General features: G+C 38.1%; 1 long non-coding RNA gene across 16 annotated transcripts in view; it reads left to right on the forward strand.

Annotated features, from left to right (window-relative positions):
* The window catches only part of LOC123612910 (uncharacterized), a 175725-nt gene that overhangs the window by 15283 nt on the left and 147866 nt on the right, over positions 1–12576 (forward strand). For 10 of the 16 annotated variants that reach the window (XR_012504524.1, XR_012504533.1, XR_012504528.1 and 7 more), the window contains exon 3: positions 5930–6102. The exons of 2 other annotated variants lie outside the window; for them this stretch is intronic. This is a non-coding gene — a long non-coding RNA (uncharacterized LOC123612910). Of the gene's footprint in view, positions 1–5929; positions 6103–9448; positions 9591–12576 lie in introns of all 16 variants that reach the window. 4 more of the 16 variants (XR_012504522.1, XR_012504527.1, XR_012504530.1 and 1 more) reach the window with 2 other exon arrangements.

Here is a 12576-nt window from a genome sequence, read left to right on the forward strand (position 1 = left end):
CGTGCTCTGCTTAAAAGAATTCACCCTCCTATTGCTTCACCAACAACGGAAATCCGTGAAATGCTGCTAGATAAGGACCACGTGAGCCATTTTCCATCAGAGCTGTACACCATTATGTCACCACCTCCTGTGCAACGTGTGTCACACAAGCACAGTCATCAGCCACACGAGGATCTTCATGGTCCTCTAGCAAAATTGTCGCCACCCCCACCTCCTTTGATCCATCACGAAACCGTTAAGAATTTCAAGAGGAGATCACAGCAATTTAATAATCCTCCCTGTTCGGGGTGACTCACATTCTGGTGTCAAAGAACTATCACCTCCTGCCCCAGCACCTGCTCACCATCATCCTGAATATCACAGTCAGCCAGTGGAATTGCATATAGTATGCCTCCAGAAGAACGTGCACAACCCCCATCTCCTCCACCACCAGGACGCCATCCATTGTCATATTTTCTCCAGTATTCAGGTACTCCTCAGTTGGTTTGTAGTCAAGTACCACCTCCACCCATGACTTCTGATCCATCACCTGGGTGTGTTACTGCCCACATACCACCTTATAGGAATCCTCCTCCTCTGGGATCTCCTTTGTCTCATGATGGTGGTATACCTGTAAGTGAATTCCCCTGTAACTGTCATCATCTGAACTCTTTAGCCCAATTCACTGAAGAACCAGAAACTCAGAGCCCTCTGTTTACACAACTGGATAGAACAAATCCTGGTATGAGGCTTATATCAAAAAGACTCTTATAACCTCCTCCACCAGTGCAAGGTCCACCTTCCCTAGCCCCCTTTTCTGGATCATATCATTCATATCAGACAAGATATAGATCCCATGAATAATGATAATAGTAGTTTGAACTGAAGAACTGATTAGGAAAAAAACCCTTAAATATAGCCAACCTTTTAATTAAACTTTGCGGAAGGAAGAGCACTTCTTACAGAGATAGCTGTAAAACACAGGATCTTGTCTCTTAAAGTGGTTTTAAACCTGGACGTTAGGATTTCTTTCAAGTTCTGTACTGTAGTGTGGATAAATGGCTCAGTGGAGCATTGCTGTATTTTAACAACTTTGTTCCCTTAGTGTGGGAAATTGATCCAAGGGTGACCTTTTATAATTTGAGCTCCTGAAATAAATTGGCATTGTTCCACTTTCAAAAGGTTTTTGTTGTTGTTGTTGTTGTTGTTGTTGTTTTTTTTTGGTGATATGTCTTGTTAACCTGTATAAAAGGATTAAATTTCAACATAGTAAAAATGCTATTTTTCCATGAATATAAGCACAGTCACAGTTTATTTCTCCCAGTTTTATTGAGATATAATTGACATATAACACTGTATAAATTTAAGGTGTACAGTAATGATTTGACATAGTGCTTTTTTAAAATGATGTTTTACCTCTCATTTCCCAAAGTACAATAAAAATCCTGGAAGTCAAAATCTCGAATATAGCGTAAGGCAGACAGCTAAATGGTGACGATTATTTCACATTTTAGGCACTGAAATTTTGTGGTATAATAAGTATATAATGAATTTCACTTGGATACCTTCTCATTTTTAGGCAGCCTCAGAAGCATCAAAATACATCAGAATTCCAGTACTATGATAGATTTATGTTTTTAATGTTAAAAGGCATTATTAAATCATTTGGAAAGCTATGGTCAAAGTAATTGATTCTGTAAGCTCCAAGCTGGTAGGGATGCTGTTCCTTGTTAATACTGTTTTTTCATAATGGTTGGAATCACATAATGCACCCACTTACTAGTCTTAAGTAACAGTATGTTATTACACTGTTTAAATGATGTCATTCAGATGAATTGTGTGCTCCTCTGCTCATTGTCTTGAACTAAATATTTAAAGCTGAATAGATTTTATTATAATTCTTCATTTCATAGTAGAGTTTGTCCTTATGGTTTCTTGTGTATTAGGTTTTAAACTACAGTTTAAGTGTCATGGAAGAATTTGAATAATATATTAATGATCATCATTCTTATAATAACAAATTCACGTTTGCTTGGGTTTCATTATTGTATGAAAAGTCTTTTCCATCTAACTTGAGAAAATAAGTATTATTTCTTATTTCTTTTATTGGTAAAGATTCTAAACTTAGAATCTTTTAGCATGAAGTTAACAGTAAGACTACCAGATGACTTTGTATTAGAGAAAAGTAAATGATGTTAATGAATGTGACTAAATTGTATGAATTTAATTGCTTTAGAAGGTGCCCTTAGAATCATTTTTTGCATTATAGGGACTTGTTATGTTCCTGCTAAGGTGGCTACTTACACTTCATTCAGAATTCATACGTGTGTGTGTATATAAATTGACATTCTTGGGTATTATTATATATCATTTGAATAAACTCTCATGAAGTTTTTCCTCTCCTAAATGGTACATATTATAACTATGAAATGTGTAGTATATGGATATAATTTATTATGTAGTTTATAATATATAAATTTAGAACATATTTCTTTTTGGCAAAGGATGAACTTATTGCTGATTGATCATTTTATTCTGTTGGATACAGGAAAAACAAATTCTCGTTTTGGCTGATCAGATGCAAACAAGCTTAGAGCTGAAATCAGAAATAATATAAATGGCCATTTTAACCTTGACCAGCCTAAAATAAGCAGTGCATTTTTTTTTAGAGTAGGTGATTTTTCACACCTGGCAATTTGAAAGTCCAGTGTTAATACAGTATTTCTAGTGAGAATGCTTTGATATTAGGAGTACAGACTGCTGTAGTATGAAATGTTGGTGGTAAAGACTTCTGTCATATTATTGTAGGTACTTAGACTAGTACAAACTTGACTCCCTTTTTTTGCCCGAGTTTAGGAGCTGTTAAAATATTTCTGTTAAGGTACAATACCATTCTTTGTTTCTTGTAATAAGAAAACAGCCAAATTCACTTTAAGTTTTCTCCACTATCTATAAAGTGCTCTCCTACTTTTATTGAAATTCACTATGGTTGAATGTGGTATGAAACCACTTAGATAATGTATTGGACAGAAAAAATCAGTATCATGATAAAATTCCCACGGGTTAAAAGAGGTAGACTTATTTTTAGTTATGTTTAGGAAATATATGTTATGCAGCAAAGCAGGTCAGATGAATGTGTTGTAGCAGACAAAAATTTTAAATAGCATTAAGTGTGAGCTCATCCAGTTACTGTTTGAATGACTGTGGTGGGTAGAAAGATAACAAAATAAATGTTTCATTTAAAGAAAGAGATAATGTGAATACCACCTTATATCAGAGAAGGCTTTGAAGTTGTAACAGGTATAAGTCTAAATTACATGTACGTACAGTGCATTATAGTACTCTGAAGATTGCCGAAGTGGCAGTTTAATTCTTAAAAATGGTAAAATGTATGCATAAATACTAAAAATAGTATTTATAAAAAATAAAAATAAATATCAAGAAAAGGGAAAATGAAGGTAGAATAAATAGTAAAATTAAGCCCAAGTTAAAGTTGAAACCAAAAAATTTGAACCAGAAAGTCCTGCACTGTTGTTAATAACAGATGAAATGTGTTTAAAGCAAAGAGGCAAAATAAAACATGTACATTTCAGAGAGCAGAAGTCGGATACTGAGCAGAAGTTCTTTTGTGGGTGCTCATAAAATGGCCACTGTGTCATGAAGGGTAGTGATTCCTGACTCTGACAGCAGGAGAGAATCTCTTGGAAAATCAGCTAAAAATAGCAGCCTTTACTTTATTCCCACAAGATTCTTGTTCAGTAGGTTTGAGAGATGGATGGGCTTAGTAATATAGTCCTTCAGTAGGTATCCAAGGTGATTTGGAAGCTGCTGCCTGACACATTTGGTCACTGGTTACTAGTCTCCATTCTCTCGGCAGCTACCATCCTTTCTGGACCCAGCAACCAGGGTAAGCATGGAAGGATGGAACTCGGCCCTCAAATGGCTTTGCATTGTACTGCAGGTCCAGGACCATCTTGCCACAGATCTTCCTCTGGCTGACTCTCTTGCGTCATGTTCCTGTTCCAATGCCTGCCTTGCTACTCTGTGGAAAATAGCACCACCCTACCAGCGGTCTGTAGCTCCTCACCCTGCTTTATTTTTCTTCATGGCACTTATTATTATATAACTAACCACTTTTCTTATTTTTGTTTCCTCTATGAGAATGTCATCTTTAAGAGAGGTAGTTCTCTGTACTGGCCCATCATAGAAACACAGAGTAACGTATAATTATAAAACAATTTTATCTTTGTTTCCTCTTTTTACATTTTACTTTGTCCCAGGTGAAAATTGGGGTCATCTCATGACTTTTCTCTATACATCTATATAGAAAGCCCTGTGGTCGGTAATTAAAATGTCCAGTCTGATGTGATGGTTAAACTTTAGTATAGGTTTAAGAGTGAGGCCTTTCCCCACTTCCCCAGCTGTGGCTGGTGGAGAACTAGCAGTTGGGGGAGAATGTTGTGGTCCCCTTCTTGCCTTGCCCACATTTGCTTTGATTTCTTCTCCCCTGTTTCACTAAATAGAGGTCTTGGTTCTCCAGAGTTAGAGTGCAGGGGGTTGAGGAGGAGAGGCGAGGGAAGTAGAGAAGGTCTTACTTGATTGGCACCAGATGAAACTGGGACAGTGCTTTCTGGGCCTGACTACAGTTTTTAAGAATTGATACTTTCTTTCACGGACACTTTTGTAGTTGATAAAAATTGCTCTCATTGCTTAGGATCTCTCCCTGTAGTTCCTTTATGAAGATGAACACATCTTTTTCCCAGTTCATTTCTTATTTCCTGTTCAGCCCCTGAGAACCTGGCAGTTCCTACAGCTTCTCTCCAGTGAGTTGTGTTCATCCCTCCCGATGGTCCTCTGGGGCCAGACAGAAGATGACCTCCACGCTAGCTCCCTCTAGCGAGGGGCAATATCTGGCCCATGAGAAATACTTTCTTTTCCCTGATCAACTCTGGCAGCACTTGCCAGTCCCAGTCTTGCCAGCTCCCTCTTCCTCAGCTATCAGAGAAATCAGTCAGCTTGTTTCCTGCAACTTAGACTTTCCAAACAACAGTCTAGAGTATCTCTAATGCTCCGGACAGCACACGTTTAGCCCTCTCAAGGGTCTCATTAATGTGTCTTTCTCCTGGGAGGTGAAATAGGGGCATCTTTCATCCCTCCCCTGTGAGTGGAGAGGTGGGGGTGGGGCTCACAGCAGAGCAAAATCCCGTGCCAGACTGTTGTGATTGGTCAGTGCCCATGCTGTACTGCTTGTCAAAGATTTTTATTATTACTCTGGATTCAGCTATTCTTGATTTTCAAATGGCTCAGGAGTCACAAATGGAAAAATGCAGTCTGCTTGGATTGTGTCTATAAAAACTAAGGAAGAGGAAAGAGTAGGTCATTAATTGGATAATTTAGGAAAAAAATGCCTCAGGTATTGGAATTTTCTTGGCAAAGTTTTATCTGAGTCATTCTGAAAAGTGTCAGAATTTGGCACAGCTCATAATTCCAGCAACATTATGCTGAATGCAGTAATACATTTTTTTCTTTGACAGAGTCATCAATAGATATATTTCATTTCCAGTAGGAAGAACTCAGTTATATTTTAAGCATCTTTCAAGGGCAGCCCTAGTAAAAATGTGATATAGATGGAGTTCATATTTGGCTGGGATAAAGTGGAGATTCCTCTGCTGAATGAAACTTTTTTTTCATCATGTCATCATGCATTAGGAAAGAGATGGCTTGCTTACTTCATTGGTCATCACTTGTGTTTTAACTTTTTTCCTAATATTTGACTTGGATTTTCTGTTTGGTTTATGTCTGTAGCAGACTGATTGCAAAATTAATTTTTTACCTCTCCCTATAGCTACACTCTTTTAGTGTGTCTTCACAGTTTCTCTTATCAAGAGATGGAGTCTGTTTTCTCACCACCCTGAATATGGGCTGACCTTGTGTTTACTTTGCCCAACAGAATATGGTAGAAGTGTCGATGTACCAGTTCTGAGCCTGGAGACCTTGTGTGCTTCAACTCTTTCAGAACCCTGTCAACAGAAGAACAAACTTGGTCTACCTTGCTAGAAGATGAGAGAACACATTGAGGAGAGCCATCCTACACCAGCCTAAAGTCAGCCAACCTCAAAACGTGTGAGTGTGTAGCCAAGCTTAGCAGAGTTTCCAACACAACCCACACCTGACTGCAGACCCAGGCAGGAGCTCATCTGAGACCAGAAGAACCACCCAGATTACCTGTAGTTTTGTGAGCAGTAATATAAATACTTATTGTTTTAAGTCACTGAGATTTGGGATGCTTTGTTACACAGTGAGAGCTAACTCATACTAGCCATTTTGCCTTCACTTTCCCCTGTGGTCAGAGAATTGCACATTGTCCAGTTTTACAGTTAAAAATTGGCTCTAATGTAAGGTATTTTTAAAAACATGAATTACAAATATCTAATGTTAAGACATGAGGAGAGTTCACCTTTGAAAGAGTTTAATATACTATACATTTTCTTCAGGTTTTGTCATCTTCATGTATTCATTTCATGGTTTAGTCGTTAATATCCAAGTTGTAAGGATGATTAACCTTCAGTAAACTGTGCAGTAACATTGAACAAACGGCGGAGGATTTAGCTTTAGCAGATATTATATATGCAGCTGGTGTTTCCCAGAGTCCTGGTGATCAAATTACTGAAGACTATATGCAAAGTCTTGTGCTTATCAGCATAAATCCTTATTTCAGATTTTCTCTTCTGAATTGGTGTCTTGGGATCTCCTAACTTGTGGGAGCCATTTGTGCAGTAGCTGAGCTATGGTGGCTGCTCTTACCTCGATGACTTAGCCCTATGCTTTATGACTGACAAATCTGTCTTCCGGGAGTTTATAGAGCCATCATCACCATGGTGCGCATTCTTGATCTTTGCATCTAAACAGGCTTAAGTTAGCATGGGCTGCCTTGGAGAAAACTCCTCCTTTTAACCCATCCGTCCATGGTTCCCAGCAATCTGAAATGGCTTTCTAAATTGATGCCCTAAAGCTTTCCTTTCCCTGTTTAGTTCAACCTTTCCATCTCTCTCTGTTATATTTCAGTCACATATGAGCAAGCTATTAGTGCCCCCAGCTCTGCTTAAGCCCAGATGTCTGTCACCAAGACTGACATCACACTGGATACCGTTTGGCTGCATTTTAGACAGTGAGGAGGTAGTTGGGCAAACATCTGTTGTAGGGACAGATGTCTGCATAATCTTAGGTTTTCAGTTTCGAATATACTTAAAAATATATTTCAAAATACTTTTTTATTAGGGAAAATAGCCTTAAATAATTTTTGTGTTTTAGTTTGAAAAAGCAATACATACTCATTGTTTAATATTTATACATTATAGGAATGGATATATAAACATTAAAATTATCTGTAATTCTGAAGGTCATTTTTTGTATGTATTTTATATGCATTTATATGGTACTCTGTGAAAAAAAGCTTTCAAGTTTCTACCTTTTCTACAGTCTCTCTTATTAATTAATTGTTTAAATTAAATTTGTTAGAGAGTCAACGTTAAGTTTTTATCTTTTAAAACCACATGGTGGGGAGGATATAGCTTAAGTGGTAGAGCACATGCCTAGCATGAACAAGGTCCTGGGTTCAATCCCCAATATCTTCTCTAAAAAAAAAATAAATAAGTGGACCTAATTACCTCCCCGCCCCCCCAAAAACCTTTAAAAAACCACATGACTTAGTTGCATTTTAACATCTAATAGCACTTGCTATGTTTTAATTAGTGCTCAGTATACATCAATTATTTAGATTCTTTTTTTATTGAAGTATAGTTGATTTACAATGTTGTATTAGTTTCTGGTGTATAGCATAGTGATTCAGTTATATATATTCTTTTTCATAATAGGTTATTATAAGATGCTGAATGTAGTTCCCTGTGCTACACAGTAAGACCTTGTTGTTTATCTTTTTTTATATATAATAGTGTGTATATGTTAATCCCAAACTCCTAATTTATCACGCCCCCTCTTTCACCTTTGGTAACTATAAGTTTGTTTTCTGTGTCTGTGAATCTCTTTCTGTCTTGTAAGTAAGTTCATTTGTATCATTTTCATCTAAGTTCTACATAAGTGGTATCATAGGATATTTGTCTTTGTCTGCCTTACTTCACTGTGTATGATAATGTTGCTGCAAATGGCATTATTTTATTCTTTTTTATGGTTGAATAGTGTTCCATTGTATATATATACCACAACTTCTTTATCCAGTCATCTGTCAACAGACAGATAGGTTGCTACAACATCTTGGCTATTGTAAATAGTGGTGCTATGAACATTGGGGTGCATGTGTCTTTTTGAATTATAGTTTTCTCTGGACATATGCCCAGGAGTGGCATTGCCAAATCATATAGTAAGTCTATTTTTAGTATTTTAACAAACCTTCGTACTGTTCTCTATGATGGCTGCACCAAATTACATTCCCACCAACAGTGTAGGAGGGTTCCCTTTTCTCTACACCCTCTGCAGCATTTATTGTTTGTTGACTTTTTAAATGATAACCATTCTGACTGGTGTGAGGTGATACCTCATTGTAGTTTCGATTTGCATTTCTTTAATAATTAGTGATATTGAGCATCCTTCCATGTGCCTATTGGCCATCTGTATGTCTTCATTGGAGAAAATGTCTTTTTAGGTCTTCTGCCCATTTTTGATTGGCTTTTTTTTGTTGTTGTTATTGGGTTGTATGAGCTAAATTATTTAGGTTCTTAATGCAATATCTATATAGTTGCTTAAAATTGAAAACATTAACTCTAATTTACTCCACATTTTGCCTATGTTTCGTTGCAATCAACATAATTGGTTCCCTCTTTAGGGTAAAGATAGAATATATCCATAAGTCCTTGTATATTTATAGGGGAGAAGGAGCAAAGTAGTAGCAAACACCACAGCATGTGCTTTGAGGAAGATCACCTACCAGTATAATTATCATTAGGTGTATTTTATCACAAATAAATAATTTTAACTTAGTGTCCCTTCCTTTTCCCTTTCTTCTTTCCAATGCTGTTGACTCTGAAGGGGGCCAGCTGTACCTTAGACCAGGGAGGAGTAGGAGGATGCTACACACTGTTCTACGAAAATCATCTGATGAAAATAAAACTACTTTTGTTACTTTAAAAAAGTCTATAAGTAAACATTTGTTTGATTTGAACATTAAGTTTCATTTTGGGCTTTGATATACTAGCATCTCATAGCTGTTCACAACTATTATGTGGCCGACTTTCCTTGGATGTAATCCAGGCACTTCAGCCCCAGTGAATCCATTACTGCATCATCACCTCCCCGCCAGCAGACTCCTCTTCTAGTGCTTCCTCTCCTGGTGAATGGTTCCCTGAGCCAACTCACTGTACAGTCTAGAAGCCCTAGTCCTCCACACTCCTGCCTCGCTCCCATATTTAACTGGTAACCAAGGTCTGTAGATTCTACTTTTATGCTTCCCTCACAGCTATGCCACCCAAGCCATCGCCTTTACCATAGTGCATGCGTTCATCGCTTCTCTGGACGGCTGGAAGTGCCTTCTTACTGCTTTCCCTGCGTCTGGTCTCACCCCCAGCCTCACTGCCTCACTTATCTGACACAGCTGCCAGGTAAGCCCTCTAACATGTAAGTCTGTTTATAGACACTGATGTACAGCTCTAGAATTTGGGATGTTAGATACCTTTGCTTAGCCCAGAAAGGCCTTCATGTCTGACCTGTCTCCCTCTCTGGCTTCATTTCCCTCTACTGGCCTGTGGGCATCCTTTTCTCCAATTGTGTATTTTCAGTGTCCTAAAAAAAGCAGTTTCGCCACCTTGTGTCTTCTCATACAGATGTCCCTCTACCAGATATTTCTCTTTTTGTTTTCCCCGATCGACTTTTCCTTGTCGTTTCTGTTTTTTTTTAAAGACATTCTTAAAGCCTCAGCAGAAACATTACTTCTTTCTAAAACCTTTCTCCAACCAACTGCAAGATTTTGATGCTTCTGCACAGTGATTGCTGTACCATTTGTGTAATTACATCATGTCAGTTATCACACTATGTTTTAATTGTTTATACGCCTTTCTTTTTTTTAACTGAAGTACAGTCAGTTACAATGTGTCAGTCTCTGGTGTACAGCAGTGTCCCAGTCATGCATATACATACATGTATTTGTTTTCATATTCTTTTTCATTAAAGGTTACTGCAAGATATTGAATATAGTTCCCTGTGCTATGCAGAAGAAACTTTTTTTAAATGTATTTTTATATATTGTGGCTAACATTTGTAAATATCAAACTCCCAAATATATGCCCTCCCACCCGTTTACATGTCTTTCTATTCCACTAGACTAGTGGGTCTCACAGTGTGGTCCCCTGCAAGGTGTTGCTGGTATAACGGTGAGCACAGCTGCCTTCAAAGTGTGGTCCCTGGACCAGTAGCATCAACTTCCCTTGGGAATTTGTTAGAAATGCAGATTTGTGGGCCTCACTCCAGGTCAGAAACTGTGGGGGTGAAGCCCAGCAATTGGTGTTGGCGACAAATCATTTAATGTCTTATGATAGGGGAAGACTGGCTGCCCAGAGCGGTAGGCTAAGAAATGTGGGAATTAATTAGAAGGAGATGCATGAATACTGCAGAAATTCTGTTCTCCATGCCAGCTTTTCTTAAAGTGACTGGCAACATCAGGGAAGTCCAAAATACCCCAAAGCACGTCAACACTTGTATTAATTTGCTGTTGTAACAGATTACCGCAAATTTAGTGGCTTAAACCAACAAACATTTATTTTCTTACAGTTTTCGAGATCCGAAGTCTGAAATGGGTCTCACTTGGCTAAAATCAAGGTGTCGGCAGGGCTGAGTTCCTTGTGGAGGCTCTAGGGGAGAATCCATTTTCTCAGTTTTTCTCGATTGTGAAGCTACCTTCCTTTCTTGGCTTGTGACCTCTTCTTCCATCTTCAAAGCTAGCAATGGCTGATTGACTCTTTCTCATGATGCCATCTCTCTGGTTCTGATCTTTTGTCTTCCTCTTTTGCACTTAAGGACCTGTGTGATTACATTGGGCTCACCTGGATAATCCAAGCTGCTCTCCTTATTTTAAGGTCAGCTGATTAGCAAACTTAATTCCATCTTGCTATGTAACATGACATATTCAGAGATTCTAGGGATTAGGACATGGACATTTTGGGAGTGGAGGCATTATTCTGCCTACCATGACATTTGTTCTTGACTTTTGGAGATTTAAATAAAATTGTTATTGCCTTTTATCTTAATGCATGGACTCTTTGGAGAAATCTAGGATTTCTCTTTTTCATTGTTATGTCTTGTGAAGAAAGTGGTTTGAAAATTTTGAGATGATTTAGAACATTTATTGAAAAGAGGACCTCCCCCCTCTCCATGACTTACAGCTGTAAATGTAAAATCTGAACTTCACTCAAGGTTAACCAGGAAAACAAGTCCCAGATGGCAACTGGAGACCATGAGGTCTATGGAAATAAGTGTGTCAATATATTAAAAAGAAAACAGTTTCAAATATCTTAAAAAGAGGAATAACGTGTTATAAAATAATAGGTTTTTGGAAAGGGGGCAGGCAAATGCTCTTTAAAATTTTTCTCAAGAGCCTGGTTTTAGACCAAACTTGCCAAGTCTTTTTCTTTTCCCAACTGAAGATAGGTCTACAGAAGCCCTGCAGACACACTGTAGGAGGCTCTGCCTTGCAGGGACTTGGCAGAAGGTATTCTAGAACTCACTTATAGTGCAGGATAGTTATAACCTTCACGTCTTTCACTTGGACAAGCCCGTGCACTAGCAAATAGCAATGGAAATGGAATAGTAGAAATGCATTTGATGAAGGCTGTGAATTTTAAATATTGAACTTTGATAAGGTATCATTTGGAAACTGAGAATACTTTTCAAATGCAATACATAACACCTCTGACATCAGGCAGTACAGAAATGTATTTGTGGACAATGCACCAGGAACACTATGAGAGAGGAAGTGAATTGCAGAAGCAAGTGGGCAGTGTTTTCATCCATTTCCTGGTGAGAAAGGATTGGTGGTTAAACCAGATTCCCTCTGAACCTCTCTGTGACTGTGCATGCCCAATAGCTATACTTGCTTGTTTATAGAATATGAGTAACTGTTAAGCAGCTGAGTTTGTCCTGCACTGTGAATTCAATACTTAATTTAAAAAATTTTTACAAATCCTGAACTGCAAGCCCCCGCCCCCTGCCCCCTGGTATTGTTGTGAGAACAATGTGTACTAGGTAGGACACCACTGACATTTCTAGTCACCACCTTACATCAAAATGGAAAGCCCTGGCAAACAGCACCTTTAGCCATTGAAATTAGCCAGAACAAAATGTCCTTCAGATTAAGTATGGTGGAGATGGCAAGGATCGTGATTCTTTAACCAATGGAAGAGAAGTTGTGAGAAAATTAACTGGGCAGTCTAAGAAAAACCCCCAAATTCTTTGCCTCACCTGGCTTTTATTTTAGGACAATATGTTGTTTTGTTCTAACCTTGGATAACTTTTTGACTTTGCTTTGCATATGTTGTTAGAACCACACGTGATCACCCAGAGCGTTATAATTGCAGACATTGAGGAGCCACATTA

Source organism: Camelus bactrianus, chromosome X (assembly GCF_048773025.1).
Source record: "Camelus bactrianus isolate YW-2024 breed Bactrian camel chromosome X, ASM4877302v1, whole genome shotgun sequence".
Taxonomy (NCBI): domain Eukaryota; kingdom Metazoa; phylum Chordata; class Mammalia; order Artiodactyla; family Camelidae; genus Camelus; species Camelus bactrianus.